Consider the following 17,576-nt stretch of genomic DNA (forward strand, 5'->3'; position numbering starts at 1 on the left):
GTGATCATTCCCCCTTCACCTCAAATCCCATTGCTCTGTCAGCAACATGTTGTAGTCTTTAAAAAGTTCCTTGATCGCTTCTTTCTGGGGATCATTTTTCTTTTATTGATTGAATAGAATCCGAATTGTTTTGAAGTTGGGGTCCGTGAACCTCCATTGAGAGCGGCAACCTACTAAATCGAGACACAGAGTGAACGCAAACCTATGGCCTTTGCACTCAAAGCCGTGTTGATCTTGTCAGGTTTTGCAGGCAGAATAATCATAATAATAATAATAATCCTTGAATTTGATAATCATACTCAATGATAATAATGATAATTATAATAAATACATAAAATAAAACAGGAATCCTTGCGTTTGATGTATAACGCCTACAACCAGCTCAAAAAGCTTTTTATGCAATCGCTGTCAAAGGCCATGAGGCAAACAAGGCAGACATTTTGCACAAAGAAAAGCCTACAGACAGCCAATGTAGGCGAATGAGTCATTTTTATGTGGATGATTGTTGGCCAGAACACTGGGAGAAACTTCCTTCCTTTTTTGGTTAGTTCGGGGGAATCATTAACAGGCAGACTGGACCTCGGTTTAATGGCTCATTTGAACAACAGCAACAAATTACACTTGTACAGCGCCCTTCACATCAAAAAGACGTCACAGGGAGCTGGACAGTCAGGAGTTTTTGGACTTGAGCTGGCAGTTGGGGTCAGGAGGCGTGGAGGGCATGTGTTGGGGTTGGTGGCCGAAAGCACTGTCGAAGAGGATGGTCTTTAGACGGGACTTGAAGGAGGCAGGAGAGCGGGTGAGACGGAGGGATTGCGGGTTAGAGTTCAGAGGGTGGGGGCAGAGATGCTGAATGCCTGACCACCATTGGTGGGGCGGAAAGTGCGAGGGACATGAAGCAGGCCACTGACGGAGGGTGTGGACAGGCTGATATGGGGTTAGGAAGTCGGAGAGGTGGGTGGGGGGGAAACAAGACCATGGAGGGCTTTGAAGGTGAGAACAAGGATTTTGTACTCGATTTTCTGAGGGATGGGGAAGCAGTGAAGCCGGGCAAGAACGGGAGTGATTGGTTCATGGAGCCCCCGCCCCTGCAATATATTGTCAGTCTCAATGACAACAATAACTTGCATCCCTATACGTCCCTTCACACAGGGAGTGTTCAAAGCCCCCAATGTGGAGCTTTGACCAACAACAACAACAACAAAATGACATTCACACAGCGTCTTTCACATCGGGAGGACGTCCCAAAGCGCTGGACAGTCCGTGTTTCGAACCCGAGCTGAGGGGTCGGGATTGGGGAGTGTGGAGGGCAGGGGGAATGCAGGGTGATCGAAAGCACGGTCGAAGAGGAGAAAGAACACACTTGTGATCCTGAAGTAAGAGTGCTACCAGCTGTGCCAGGCTAGATCAAGGCTCAATCAGCAAAATGGCAGCACATTTGCAAAGGATGTGCTTTTCTTTTTGACCGCAATTAACTTTCTGACATAGGCCAGAATACTGGAGGGAGACAACGGATACAGAGATCCCTGATCTTCAGCAAACACTGCAGTTAACGAAAAATGAAGCAATTGGATGTAAACATACTGTAATAAGAAAAGACGCAACCTATTTATTAATCATCTCCAAATAATACCATGCAACATTTAATACCGCTGAAGCCAATTAATTGGGATATCACAGCGAAAATTAAAATTGCCTCCCGATCAGATTGCGCCCATTCAGCAAAATCTTTTTAGGATGGTTGAAGGACATAATAAATCAATTAGAGCTGGAGTAAACCCCCCGCCCCCCCAACAAAGGAATGTGCCCATTAACTGAGACCGACTGTGATTGCTCACAAATTCTGCCGAATATGCTGGGAATTGACCCCAATCAGCAATGGATTCATCTGCTGTGATATTCCAAGCTCACTGCTCTCTGAATTTCTGAAGCGATGTGAATTCTTCGAACTGCTTTACCTTTCAATGTAGCAATGACCCACCAGGGTCGTCTGGAGTGGTATTGTCAGATTGTCCTTCCAAAGCCACCAGTGCCGTAGCTGTGGTGGGGAGGGTGAGATGGTGGGGGGTGGTGGGGGGGGTCGTTAAAGGCAGCTGAAGTTTGGAAGATCTATCGATACAGAACTATTTAGGATGTTTAAAGTGGAGGTAATAATAATCTTTGCACCTTTCATATCTGGAGGATGTCCCAAAGCACTTCACAGGATTTACTGTGAAGTGGAGTGACAGTCAGAGAAGAATAAGCAATAATAATAATCCTTGCAGGTGATATAACACCTTTCGCGTCTCAATTCGCTGCTCGGAATATACTGTAAGGTGCATCTTGTAGGCGAATTCGGCAGCCAATTGCCTCACAAACAACCGTGAGCAGAATGACCAGTTCCATCCTGGGGATCGTTGGCCAGGATACTGGAAGAGAAACACCCTTCTCCTTTTGATCCTTAATGAACAGACAAAGGCCCAGGACCTTGGTTTAATGTTGCCGCTGCATTACGGCACCTCCAACAATACAATGCTCCCCAAAGTACTGCACCGTGCGAGTCCACAGCCTGTGTGGACATTTAATTGGCATGAGATGCTGCCTGTAGGGCAGGGAAAGTCTTTAATGAAAACCCCTGACCTCAAACTGTTCCCTGTGTTAAAGCAATGGAGCGCTGGTGTCATAAAGGTTCTGTAACAGTGGACAACAATTCCTTAAGTTAATGAGATCTGACCGTTGAGTAATTAATTCAATTGCTATTTTTAGTGCATTGCTATTAAGCATTTACCCCTGAGGTAAACCGTATTGGAAGATTGGATTGAAACGTGTAGAAATCAAACACTCTAATACCAAGAGTGCTATTTCTTACCTGGCGAGTTGCCAGAGTATACATTTGAAAATCAGGGCTCGGTTCCCCCAACATTCAAACTGGCTATGCACAGTATTTAACAGGGTTTTAACATTCTGCTGCCTTGTACTTCTGATTTCCCCAGTGGCCTATTTGCTGACTGTCTGGGACACTGAATTTACCTGACAATCTCATGCCTATCCATCTGTGCTGTTTCTAGTTCCCTGGTAATTGAAATGCTCTTCTTCTGTCCATTGGATTTCCATGCCAATCTACTGGATATCCAAACTCGCTGACTGTCCAGTCATCATATGTCTATCTGTCCAATCTCCCTGGCAATCTTACACCCCTCAGTCTCTGCTTCCCTTCCTCTTAATGTCTGTGTGAGCTCATGACTATGCACATGTCCATTGCTATTTTCTTGGTTTCCCTTTGTAAGGATTAAGTTGACTATCAGTCTGTGCTCTACTTTATTAATCTTCTCAAGGAACTCTAACTCACATGGGCATGGGATAGGATTGATTCTCTGATGATCCAGCTCTCACCAAGATCTCGTCAAAGAAGAGGTCCGTTTTGATGCTGATTTAATCACATGCCCATTGTAGCTCACCCGCCTGCTGAACTGAATACTTTTTTGAATTTTTTTGTTTGACAACCTTTGACTCCAGAGGGACGTCTCAAAGTGCTTCATGGGATACACTTTGAAACGCCTCAGCAACGTGGCGCTATATCAAGGATTATTATTATTATGTGTAGTAACTGTGTGTTTTGTGTGCAAATACGGCAGCCAACTTGCACATAGCACAGTCCCGCAAACAGCCTTCGATCGACACTGCAGATTGTAAGAAGAGGGAGGGAACAATTTCAAAAACCTGTTCAGTTGTATTAACACTTGAAATTTTTTTTAAGCAAAAGATAAAATCTTCCTGCTCTGTCAGCCGTCCGATTTTTGACACTGCTCAATCACAGTATGAAGGGTAATAGTGCCGGGTGCTGGAGGAGCTATCAGCAAGAATAATAAAGCAAAAGGTGCCATATGAATACAAACACCTCCCTTGAAACAGGCCATCATCCCCCAGTGATCAGAGCTGTCGGCGGCTGATAGAATGTGGAAGAATAACAGCTCACAGCATACAACAGAAAGTGCTTCTCCACAAGCTGGCGTGTTAGTGACTGTGACTTAGACAACCAGATGACGTTTCTTCACCTGTTCCTTCTCTGCTCCAGTGGTGTGGTTGCTGATCAAAACAAACCTCTTCTCTAACGAAACACTCTCACTCGTTGTTAAGTCTGTTTTATTATACAACAGCAGAGAAATGTAGGTCACCAGAGAGCGAATGCAATGTTCAATCCAAATTGGCCTCTCACACCTTCTGCATAACTCAGAGTTAGCCGATTCCTGAGGTTGGATTGCAATCTTTTAAATCGCTTCCTGCCATTTATTGTAGATTAGAACATCGTTTGTTTTTAATATGCAATTATGCAAATTAATTGCAAAGGACGTTTTTGCCGCCTGATGTTATTTTGGTTGGGAGTTTTTTCTTACTCTCTGGGAATGAGAGAGGTAAGCTAACGTGCCAACAAGTTATGCAAATGACGAATACTGCGGAAATATATTTGCATGGGAAGGATTTCGATGCTTGTTTTATGATGTGATTTTGCTGCATCTGAAAGGTGCAGCTTGCCAAAATGGGAAGTAACGTTAGATTATGTCTGTTACCCCAACCTCAGTTATTATGCCGCGAATCATTGAAACCGCCTGCCTCTGCTCCTCTGTATCTATCTGTAAATCACAACTTAAAACCTAACTCCTCGACTACCCCTATGGCCACCTCTCCCATCCCTGATTGCTCGGTGTCCAACCCCTGCCATTGTGAAGCGCTCTGAGAAGTTATCTTTACACAGTGCGTCGCTGCAAATAGTGGAGTCGCGGAGTTGTTAGAGCGCTCGCCTCACAAGCGAGAGGACCCAGGTGAATTCCCGGCGGGGCGAAACCTTAGCAAGTTTCCTTACTCCACACATGTGTTTACCTAGCAGTAAGTAGGAACCCAGTCAATTGGCAGATCGCTTTTCCGGGAGTAATAACCCTTCCAAAAAACATAAATAAATAAATTTGGTCACTCAATTTGTGTTGAGTTTGTGGGACATTGCTGTGTGCAATTATAGATATATTACAGGTTTAAGCCAAAGCGCTGCCGTGCTTCCCCCTCAAAAATATACAGTCAATCCACTTTATAATATATTCTGTGAAGCGTTTGAGACGTTTCAACAACTTGATATGACGCTATATCAAATGCAAAGATTATTATAATTAAATACAAGTTTGTTGCGGTCGTCCTATCAGCAAGGGACCGGGTGAGATTGCCTTGGTTATTATTTTCTGCCAGTACCTGTTCAAAAAAAAACACACTGCAGATCTCTGACTGCAGATCTCTGGGGTCTAAATTGCCTTTCGCAAATAGGCAATGATATTTCCAGCGCCGACTGCTGCAAGCACAGGTCTGACCACACAGCTTATCACAGAGCCCCCGTCTCATGCTTTAGCTACATCCACTTTATAGTTTGAGCAGTAAGCCAGTAATCTCTCACGTTTCCTATTTCTCTGAGCCAAGTCCATGTCGATTTCTCTGGCTGACGGAACGTGACTTTGTTTTAATGCTGTATGGTATCTAGCCTTCATTAGAACCATCAGCCATGGGTCTCATCCTCGCCCTTCTGTGATGTTGATTGTGTATTTTTTATTTGATTTGCATTTGGATATTAATTTTCTTTTCCTCCATCACAATAACCTCTGATATCTACTCCGTTCCATTTTCCCGATGGTGAATAAAGTCTTACGCAGATTTGTCTTTCTTTCACTCTCTCTCTCTGTCTCTCTCTGTCTCTCTCTTTCTCCGCATTCCATTTGGCTGCCCAAACTAGAACGATGCCTGTTTTCCGCCCAATTATTGCTGCAGATGCTCTTCAGTCAGATGCGCTGTTGGATTGCGATTTCTTTCCTTTTTTCCCCGCCTCCCGCTGTCCCATCATGCCACCATCATCGATCCAGATTGTCACTCAGAGAAGACGCCCTCTCTCTATCTATCGTCCGCAGCTACTTTTTTTTTAGATAAAATTTTTGGCAATTAATTGATAAGTTTGCAGACAACAAAGATTTCAAATCGCACATGTCGCAAACGAGGCGGTTTCCTAGTTTTTCGTGCAACATTTTAGTTTTTTTTTAAATGAACTAGAAACAAACGCTTCAGGGCTGACTGCCGCATTAAGCAACCAAATACACAGTCACTACACTTTACAGTAAATCCTGTGAAGCGCTGCGAGTGGGGGTGGGGGGGGGGGGGTCCTCCTACTGTGAAAGGCGTTGTATCAGATGTAAGGGTTAATTAAACAAAAATATAACAATGATGATGCTCGCATCCTTGCATAATGGAAGATAAAGTAGAGTGCTGGACAATTTCAGGACAGATGCAAGGAAAAAATTTTTTTACACAGGGAGTAATTAATGACTTGGGACTGGGAAGAGCGGTTGAGGTCAGGGCACATTTAAGAAACACGCTGGAAGGATAAGATCAAATGGGCCAAAGGATTTTCTTCATCCAAACCTCACTTGCCTCTTTTGCCTGTTTTCACTCCCTGGATATATCCAGTTCCCAGGGAGATTAGAAACTAAGAGGCATTAACCAGAGTCATTTAATACTCTGAAAATGGAGCAATTTGGGATCAGGATAATCCGAACAAAATGTGCTCTTTGGTACCTTACGTGTTTTAATCAATGGAGGTCGGGAAAAGTGAGGTAATCGCAGTTCAAATCTTGGCCTGTTTTTTGTGATGTAATGTTTAATATGGTGGATTAATAATTTGAGGTCGATCCGGAGATCGAGCGGGATAAGTGGGAGTCAATTAGGTGGTTTGTGCGTGAGGCAGACACTAGCGCAGATCTGATGGGCTGATGGTGTGGTGCAATTGTGGGCCATCTTTTCTGAACACCCACCTCCCATTCACAGTGTGCTTTGTGTCATGTTTCCTTATTGTAACATTGTAGGTTCCTATGAACTGGGAATCAGCCAGATTGACCTCAACGGTCTTGTGCAATGCCGTACAATAATAATCCTTGCGTTTGATACAGCGCCTTGTCACGTCATCGAGACGTCTCGAAGAGCTCACTGGACTTTCTTCTATGAAGTGCAGTGCCTGCAAAAAAAAAAGCAGGCAACAATTACAGTAAAGCACTTTGAGATGTTTCGACATGATGAAAAACGTTATAAAAACACAAGCTTTCTCTCGCTAGGGATCTGACAGGCACTTGCAGTGCACCCTCAATGCGGAGTGCATTAACCAGGGCACCTCCTTTGGATGAGTCTGCATGCAGCGTTCAATTAAGTCCAGATTTCAGTCAATGTGGATGGAGTCAACAGCACATCTGCAGGCTGGACTGATTTCAAAATACCTAAATCCACTTTATTTACACACCGCATTCTTTTAAGGTCCAACTGCATCATTTGTTTTTCATTTAAAAGGACGATTCAAAATAGTCCAGTTTTAAAATATTCCCCCACTCCCCACCCCCCCTCCCTCTCCCCCCAAACCCCAACCACTGACCCCACAAAACACACGCAAGCACTCGAATAAAATCAGCCTCTTTTCATTGAATCGCGGAGGTATCGGAATCGAACACCTGTACGATTCCTTTACTGCTTTGAACTGCGTGACAGTGGTAAGTGTCATGGGCTGTGGTTTTGACTGTAAATTGCCCGGATCGGGAAGCAGTCTAGCCCCAGGCTTCTACATGCAGACATGAGTTTGCACTGCTTTAAACAGGAAAGCACAGCACAGATGCAAGGCTTCTTTAAGTAATAAAACGTGGCTTGCTCAAAACAAAAGAAAGCTAAGGAACGAGACGTTTTTCATGATATATTATTTGCAGGAAAAAAATCCTTGTTTTTCCCGCAAATGTTCGCTGATCATGTGTTCCTCCCGGTGTCCTGGCCTGCAATAATAATAATAATTATAATAATAATCCTTGCATTTGACATAGTGACGTATCACATCTTCGAGACGTCTCAAAGCGTATCACAGAATATACTCTAAAGTGAATTGACTGTATGTTTTGTGGGCGAAATGCCCGATAAATTGGTCATCTGCCTTACAGCTGTCTCTAAGACCTTACTGCGGGCAAATTGGCTGTCACACCCGTTTACAATACAGTCACTACATTTGACGGCAATTGGCTGGGAAGGAATGTCAAAAACTATTATTATTATTATCATTATAGTCATTGCTTTACCCAGATGCCAATAGACCTGCCCACACTCCCCCTTCCTCCCCACCTCACTTATGCCTTCTCTCTCAATCCCATTATAGCCAGCAGAACAGTAAGCTGGGCAATGCTTGACTCTGGAATTGGACAAAGAGCAGAATGGAGCTTTGCAACAATATTCTGCACCGAAAGAGAACAGAAATGAAAGGCTTAACAAATGTGCTTTAAGTCGATATAACAGTTTGAAGGCTGGGCTGTAACTTAAAAGTCTGAGAAGAAGCCAGGGAATTAATTTGATAATGAAAGATGAAAAAAAAACACACAGCTTCAATTTCCAAGATTTAACGCCTCGACTTTGCTGCAAAGCCGCGAGCAGCACAAATCCCATTTTCATTCCCTTTTCCCTGCAAAAGGAACATGGCTCGCGGCATTACAGATCAAAGGGACCTGGAGCAGATGTTTCCTTCTTATTTTCATCTCATTAAAATTCCTATAAATTATTAATTGCTCTGAATAAAAAAAAATCCTAGTCAGCTATCCAAATGCGATGCCGAATGCCTTTTCACACCCAAATCTGTCCAAAGAATTCATATGAGACGTTAAACCGAGAACCTGTCTGAGCCCTGCTCAGGTGGGCATTAAAGATACTGTTCGTAAAAGACAAGGGAGTTTTTCCCGTTGTTCTGGCCAAAAATCCACCATCAACTGTTTGCAGAATACCACCGTGTGCAAATTGGCTGTGCGTTCGTCAACAAAATACACATTCGCCACAATTTACAATAAAGCCAGTGAAATCCAGTGAAACCTTTTGAGACGTTCTCTCAACGTGAAGGGTATTAAATCAAATGCACCAATGATGAAAGTCTTCACGTTCTTCTGCGTCCGTTTCCAATGGATGTAGGCAGGGTCTTTGAGACTGCGGAACGAGAATGTTCCGAAAGTCCTCTGAGCAAGAAAACAGGGACAGGAGGCCATTCAGCCCATCGAGCCCGTTTATTAGATCTTAGCAGATCTGTGAAAACAAATGCCACTCTTGGATTCCATGGGGCCATGAGGCAAGTGGATGTGCAGTAGCCCTGGGCCAGCTGAGGAAAATAGGGGTACAAATGCTTCAATAACATGGGGTAGACAGTCTTATACTCTCTTGCAACTGTCGGGACAGTCAGCAGCTATCTTTGCATTGTTCGTCAGATTAGACCATTGTGAAGCGATTGAAATAGTGAGCTGAGTAATGAGGTGTTTCACTGGATGCATCGCTCTGGATTATAATGCACTAGTGTTATGGGTCTACAATCTGGGAGTTGTCAACCTGCTTTTCGAGAAAGGGTAGCAACATAAACCACCTTCTGAGCATAGTCGGTTATGTCCTGTATAAACAAGTTTAACGAATACAAAGGAAAGATGAGCGCTTTAATGCATAATGTACATTACAGTTGACAGTGCTAGTTAAACCCTTTCCTCCCCCCAAAAGCCCCCCTACCCGCCCCGTGATCTATTTCATACACTAATGGGTCTCATTGTGTCTTTCAAGGCTGGAATGTCCAAAAACGATCTGATACTGATGCTCTTTCGGGTTAGGAAATGAAGCGACTGGTCTATACAGACCTCTTCCTGTGCTGGCTCTTACCAGAGAAGTCAACGTTGTGTTGTGCTCTTCGACTGGTGACCTCAGCTCTTTTGACCCTTTTAGCAGGTCAGTTGCTTAAGCTCCGATCAGGATGCCAGAAAGACTATTTAACACAAGATAACTACAGATTGAGCACAGAGCGGGTATCAAGCTCACTTCAAATTGCCAGTTCCTGAATCTGACCTTGTGGATATTTTGTTTTCTTTGAAACATTTTAAAATAACCTGCACCCGACAATTACAAGTTGTTTTGCCGAGCAGCTGGTACTTACGGCTGAAGTGTGGACGTTAAGAGGATTAGGAAAGATTAACTTTAATAATAATAAATAATAAAAAAATAATAAAAATCCTTGTATTTGACGTATCGCCATATCACGTTTTCGAGACATCTCAAAGTGCTTCGCAGAATGTAACTGTAAAGTGGATTGACTGTATATTTTGTGGGCGAAACATGGCAGCCAATTGCATACAGCAGTGTCCCACACACAGTTTTGGATTGAGCGACCACATATTTTTTAAATTAGCAAAGAGGGTTGAGGTGCAATGGTGGATGTAAAGACTCAATTACCCGAGACGCTGAGTTGTTAGCCTGGGAATGCCTGCGAATTCAGGAGAAACGCAGGAGACACGCATTGAGCCTGGTTAGTGTTTAATTAGCCGGATGCCTGGTTTAATGGACTCCAGTGGCTTCACCTGAAATTCTCTTACACTGGACATGGAGAGAACTTCAAACGGATTCTCTGCGACTGTACCTGAAAAATCCCTCAAGCCCTTTCACACATCCCTCTCTCTGTTCCGCTCTCTAAGAAAGTAATGGAATAAATAAAGGTCATTGAGTCCATTAATCCAAGCCTTGAGAAAGGATGTACAATCCGCCTGGAGGAAGGGAATAGAAGAACGCTGTGGGAAGCACATCAGGACACTGGAAAATTGCTGTTGGAGTCGCACTGTGAACAGGAGGTAGGAGTGGGAGAATATATCTCCAAGCTATTTCATAACCAGTGATTGACATCTGAACCAAACACAGAAAATATTGGCAGAGATGTCTATAAGTTCACATCTGTCTCTTTGGATAATATCTGCTTGAGAAATTCTTTGTACATTGATATGAATCTTCTTTGAAATTGTTTAACCTACTTGTCAATCGTCAGGATGTAATGCAATATAATTTTGCACAATGTAAGAGGGTGAATTATACAGTGCTTCCCTGACTGATACACCGTCTCTTGTACAGACAGACATGTCCACAAATTGTTGAATTTTATTCAATAACTGGAAGCACAGAATCTCGCAGCAGAGCTCAGGAGAGAGTTTCATGCTGTGTTGGAAAGTCAGGACATCGGTTTATAAGATCACAAGGTTGGTTTGGGGGAAGAAGGCCCTTGTGCCCATTTGATCATATCCTTCCAGAATTCTCAATGCCCCACGAACAGCGATGGAGTGAATGATCAACTTTAACTGGAGGGAGGATTGTTGCCCAGGACACCGGGACAGAAGCTCCCTTCTCTTTTCGAGAATCACCGTTGGATTGTTAACGTCCACCTGAACAGACACAGGCGGGACCTGAGTTTGATGCCTCATAGGAAGAACGGCACCTCCGACAATCCAGTGCTTCCCCCAGCACCGCACTGAAGCATCACCCTAGATTTGCGAGTTCAAAGACCCGATATGGGGCTTGAATCCTAAACCGTCTGACTCAGAGGTGAGAGCGTTACTGACTGAGCCAGCCCGACACCCAATAAAAACTGAATAACACTGGAGGCAAATCGAGACTTGGCAAAGCGCAAGAAGCAACTTGTTTTGCTCCAGACTCAGTAAACAGAACAAAAAGCTCCACTTACCAGATTGGCAAATATTGTCCATTTACCTTAGCAATCAATATTAGTCTTTACAAGCCCAGGATTCAGACAGTGGGATAATGATGATGACATGTGTTGTGCTGAAGTGTTTGCGTGTGTGTGTGTGTCTAACGTAGAGAAAAGAAGCAAAGAGCGACAGATACATATTCCATTCCTCAGCACTTTATAATCACCCACTCCATCATACGAGGCTGCGTTTAAAGCTCGAGCCCTCAAAAAAATCTTTTCCAGTACATCTCTCCTCAGTCCTTTGAGCATTGTTAGCTGAATCTGCTACATATGAGATCTATTAGGAAACATCACTTGAAGCCATTAACTGACCCAATCTGATTCTCACTTCAACCGCAGAACTTCAGTGTCAGAAGGAATGAGATCCTTCACTCTTCATTACATTGACACCAGAATCCCAGGTTGTGACTCAAACTTAGCGCTCAGCCCCTTGCTAGCTTTGAAGTCCCACCGTAGCTCATACTCCTGTCCACACCTGGTTACATCATGTCTGCCCCCAGTGCTGTTCATCTCACCTGCAGTAGTTCAGCACAGACAGGTCTTTGCAGTCACTCAGTTCACCAGAGAATGACTGAATCAGGACTCTGAGCTCACAGTCTAGGCTGATGCTCTGATACAGGGTCAATGCTGCTTCACTGTTGGAGGTGCCGTCCTTCGGATGAGATGTTAAACAAAAACAACAGCAACAGCAAATGTCATGTCAGGAGGGCATCCCAGGGCTTGGACAGTGAAGGGTTTGCACCTGAGCTGGGGGTTGGGAGACAGACCAAAGGCTCGGTCAAAGAGGAAGGTCTTGAGATGGCCCTTGAAGGAGGCAAGGGAGGGGGCAAGGTGAGGGGTTTCAGGATGGAGATCCAGAGGATGGGGGCAGAAATGCTGAAGACTCGATTACCGATGGTGGAGCATGCAGGGCGGAGGACATCAAGCAAGCCAGGGCCTGCCGAATGGAGGGAGGGAGTTTTAGGAGATCGCAGAGGTAGGAAGGACCAAGACTCCGGAGGGCTTGAAGAGTGAGGACAAGGATCTTCAACTTGATCCTTCTGGGGGATGAAGACCCAGTATCCGTGGGGAAATTGACTGCTACTTTCACCTACAAAATACACAGTCACCATAACTTACAGTAAAATCCTGTGAAGCGCTTTGAGTTTTCCAGATGTGAAAGGCGCTGTATCACATCTGAGGATTTTATACAACAAATCTTAGATGCTCCGTGACTGACTCTCCTAGACTCCATTCAATCCCCGACTTCACAGAATTCTTGAGAATTGGCAGCAACACATCTGAGATTCTCTGGTCATGAAGCTGTTTGTGACTCATGTAACTTAGACCTCCCGCTGCATGGTACAGTGGAAACAGGAACTGAAATAACAGACACAGCTGATTCTGAATCATCTCTGACTTTATTATGAACCCGTCTCTCTCAACAAGAACCCTGCTTCCAGACACTCGGTTTCATTTACCTCCCTTCAAGACGCTACTTGCAAACATGTCCTGAATAGTCCCTGTTTAGAGACAAACTACTCAACAAAGCAAGAAGTCTAGCTCGCAAATGTATTATCGTGGATGTTAAAGGTCCCACAGCACCTTATTAAAAGGGATGGGAGTTTTCTTCCGGCGTCATGGCCAACAATCCACCAGATAAAATTAACCATTCACTTCATGGCTGTTTGTCAGACATTACTCTGTGCAAATTGGCTACTGCATTAGCCCACAAAATACACAGTCATTACACTTTACAGTAAATCCTGTGAAGCGCTTTGAGACATCCTCCTGACTTGAGAATCAAATGTTTCCATCAAATGCAAGGATTATTATTTGTTGCTGTGTATGAATTGGCTTCAGCATTCGCCTAACAAATACCCAGTGGCTACATTTAACAATAATTCCTGTAAAGCGTTCTGAGATGCCTCAAAGAAACATAGAAACAGGAGTCAAGTCCAGTTACTTGCCCTCGCTCTACATCCCTCAATATCATTACCTAACAAATATATGCCCTGACCTAACAAATACGTCTAGTAGTTAGAGTCACAATATGAAACGGATATTAAATAATCGCTGTTTAACAGGTAAAGTGGAAACCGTGAAAGATAATGTATAAAACCTCCTTTCTGGGCAAATTTGAGATGGACCCCTGTCCATTTAAAACTAAGAAAATATTAAAACAAATGGGAGAAAAATGTACGAGGTATTTAAAAAGAAAATAGTAAGTTAATTCAGCAGCAGGTTCATGAAGCAAATACTCCAAATCCAAGTGCCAATGTGCTTTGATCCTTATTAATTCATATTGCAGCAACTCTATACTTGATACAAATTTATTTTGACGCATTCATTTCAAGTAAACGCATGTTCGGGGAGTTTAAGTCAACAAGGTAAGAAGAAGGCAAATACATTCTTCTTGTCCCCCATCATTTTATTCTTGCAAATGAATGGATCCATTTCCTGACTCAAAGCATTTTCGCTAATTGAAACGAAAATACAGATGTTCTGAAACACTTCCCTGTTCTTTTTCCTCGCAGTCGTCAAAACTGCAACGGAACCGTGGCGGACAGTTTGACACTCGTTATTTAACCACTGCCTGTCCACCAGCTCTTTAAACCCCCGCTAGCAGAATTAAACAGGGAATAATTGTGTGGGAAATCAATACAGTCTCGGTATTAGGGCACATGTAATTCCATCCAGTGTAATGCATAAACATTCTGTTCAAATGTTTATGCATTATGCGTTGTGTGTAGACCATGTGTCAATGCATTGTTTACAGAGGGAATTTTGGGTGCCCTTAATTATGTAATTAACAATGATAAAGGATTTAGTAATCCCTAATAATTAATCGTTATTGACTGTGAAATTAGCCATTTCTTTGGTGTTAATTACATAATTAAGGACACCTCTAATTTCCCCCTGTACACATGCATTTGCACATTGGTTTACACATGGCACATAATAGACCCTAATGTTGCACAACCTTTTTGGGAGATAGAATGATAATAATCACCCTTGCATTTGATATAGTGAAGTGAGAGTACATTTTGTGCGCACAGCAGAAATGGACAATAACAACTTACATATTGTAGCAACTTCTGAAATGGAGCTTAAACCCACCTGCTGACTCAGAGATGAGAATGCTACTCACTGAGCCAGACTGACACCTGGATGAATGTATTGGTAAATCAAAAACGTTGTGCTTTGTCTAAAAACCTAAGCATTATGCAAATCCTCAGATTGCTGGATGACCCACCAGTGGTGAGATAACTGGTTTGAAGAGCCCCTTTTTTTAAAGGGCTCTGATGAATAGACTCAGCATAAGGATGGACAGGAAATCACATCAGACCAGAAGAGACAGACACAACTCACCCCCAACCAGCCTCACCCAAGACCCCGTCACGCCTCATGTCTACCAACTCATGATGTTACATCTGTTCTGTCATCTTCTTTCAGTTGCTATTGACACTTGCTGAATTCAGCTTTTCATCTGTTCACTGATTCACGCCCCTAAAAACAGTTTGAATCACGATGCTCCAAGGCTCCTAAATGTAAGGGATCGTCAAATACCCAAGCGCTGCTCAGACTGATCGCCCCTGGCGGGAAGAGCTCGTAAAGATTGTGTCTTTTAATAAATATCCCATCCAATAAAGTGCTTCAATATAACATTGTTGGATTACATGGTTTTATTTCACCCACAAAATACACACAGTCTCACCACTTTACAGTATATCCAGTGAAGTGCTATGAGATGTCTTGAGGCGTGATAAGCCACTATATTAAATGATCAAATGCAAGAATTTTTATTATTATTTACATCGAATGTGAATATTTACTGAAAAGCACCAAACAACAACTCGCTCAACTAGTAATTATAAAAAGTTTTGCATTTGATCCAGAGCCTTCCACCTCGGGAGGATGTCTCAAAGCTCCACAGGATTTACTATGAAATATATTTTTTGCAGGTGAATGCACCAACCAATTTGTGCCACAGCAACATCTTGCAAACAGCAAATATTTTGCTAAGAATTAACATGGACCACCACTTAATCACACTTGAGTTATCCACAGTGATTCATAGCTTTCACTCGTGGCAGGCTTCTGTGGAAAATTATTATGCAGCTGCAACAATTACAGTATTTTCCTGTTTAATTAACCAGAACCATCATTAAGCCTGGACCACGAGGTGAATATTTCAATGATTCTTCTCCTCCCGCCCTGCCTCTATCATGAGGTGTGGGCACCGTGGGTGCGATAGGACGTCCTCCCGACGTGAAAGGCGCTCAATAAATGGAATCTTGTTGTTGTTGTTGTTGTTGATGACCTGCCCCGAGGCTAAAAACCCAGCAGGAACAAAAGCAACTTTGTGCTGAGGGTTCTGATCACATCCTGACAGGTATTTGTTTTTTGGGGGAGTGAGTAGGGATGGCAGCCAGCCAGCTAACGGGTTTATTCGGGAAAATAATAATAATCCATACATTCAATGTAGCTCCTTTTTAACATCGGGAGGACATCTCAAGCGCTTCATGGGATTTACTGTAAAGATGTCTCATCCAAAGGATCCTAACTCCGACAATACCGCACAGCTCCACGACTGCATTGGAGTGTCATCTTGAATTACATGAGTCTTGATGTGGAGCTTGAACCCACAACCTTCTGCTCAAAGACAAGAGTGCTACCGACTGACCCAGGCTTTCACAATAACTTTTTACTACAGATTTTGCTCAAAGAGAGTTTGCACCAATTTGTTTTAGGATTTAGGATGAGTTTGCTTAATAGAGTCACCTCTAGTGAAACTCTTTCCAGATTCCATTATAATATCAAGTCATTTCCAATGGATTCATATCAAGCTGGAGTAACAGACAGACCTGTTTAAAGATGAAGATATTATGATTGACCATAATGATGGACGATGTAATCCTAAAATGATATATGTATCTTGGATTCCTATTTTGTTTTTGAAATGCTATGGTTTATTTACTTGGACTCGGTTGCAATCGTGTCTCATGTAGTGATGAGTCAATCTGATCTTCTGCTTTCTGAGGCTTGTCTTTTGGAAAGGGCTGAGCGCTCTGCTTGTTCAATACTTGACATTTATGAAAGGGTCATGTGTGGTTTGGCAAAGTAACCCGACATAGCACAGAGCAGCTTCTTAATAATAGGTTTCATGATGCAAACAGGGTGTAGACCTCAAACATTGGGCACCATATCAATGAGAATCCTTGCATTTGAAATAAATGTCTCAAAGCGCTTCACAGGATGTAAATTGCAGTGACTGTATATGTTGTAGGTGAATCTGTCAGCCATTCAAACGCAGCAATGTCCCGCAAACAGCCTTGACCAATTTTATCAGGGGGATAAACTGGGCGATGCTCCCTTCTCTTTTTTGCGGATGTTGAACATCCCCTGAACAGATGCAAATGGGACCTCAGTTTCCCTTCTCATTTGAAGGATGCCATCTCCAACAAGACAGCGCTCTCCCCCAGGACTATATTGGACTGTCAGCCTAGACCCAACCTTCTGACCCCAGAGGCGAGCACCCTGCCGACTGACCCAAGCTGACACCAGTCTGCAGGTAAAGCTAACTATTCTAAGTCATGCAATCTGATTAAATTTGCAGCGTTTTCAAAATGCACTCCTTATGATAGTAACAGCGCAAATTTCACTCCTAACCTCGCTAGGCGTCCAAAATCAACATGCGTTTGTAATGACTCCATCCTCACCTTAAATAAATTGGGGAAAAAAGTGGAAGTGGTCATCAATATTTTTGTAGAGAGACCATTCGACCTCTGCAAGCCATCGGGCTTTTGATGTCGACGAAAGGGAATGAACCATGATTGGATCCCGTAGTTATTACAAAGAAACCTTATTTTATCCACCTCCTGCCCACCAAAAAATTAAAGTAAACATTCTCTCTCATCACCGTGCAAGTTCCCGAAATGCTTTTTTAAAAAAAAGCTTGGCAGGGTTTTGTGAGAGAGGAAGTATCTTGTTGTTTTGTTTTTGGCACTGCGTTGCC

This window comes from Callorhinchus milii, unplaced genomic scaffold (assembly GCF_018977255.1).
Source record: "Callorhinchus milii isolate IMCB2004 unplaced genomic scaffold, IMCB_Cmil_1.0 Scaffold11, whole genome shotgun sequence".
NCBI lineage: Eukaryota > Metazoa > Chordata > Chondrichthyes > Chimaeriformes > Callorhinchidae > Callorhinchus > Callorhinchus milii.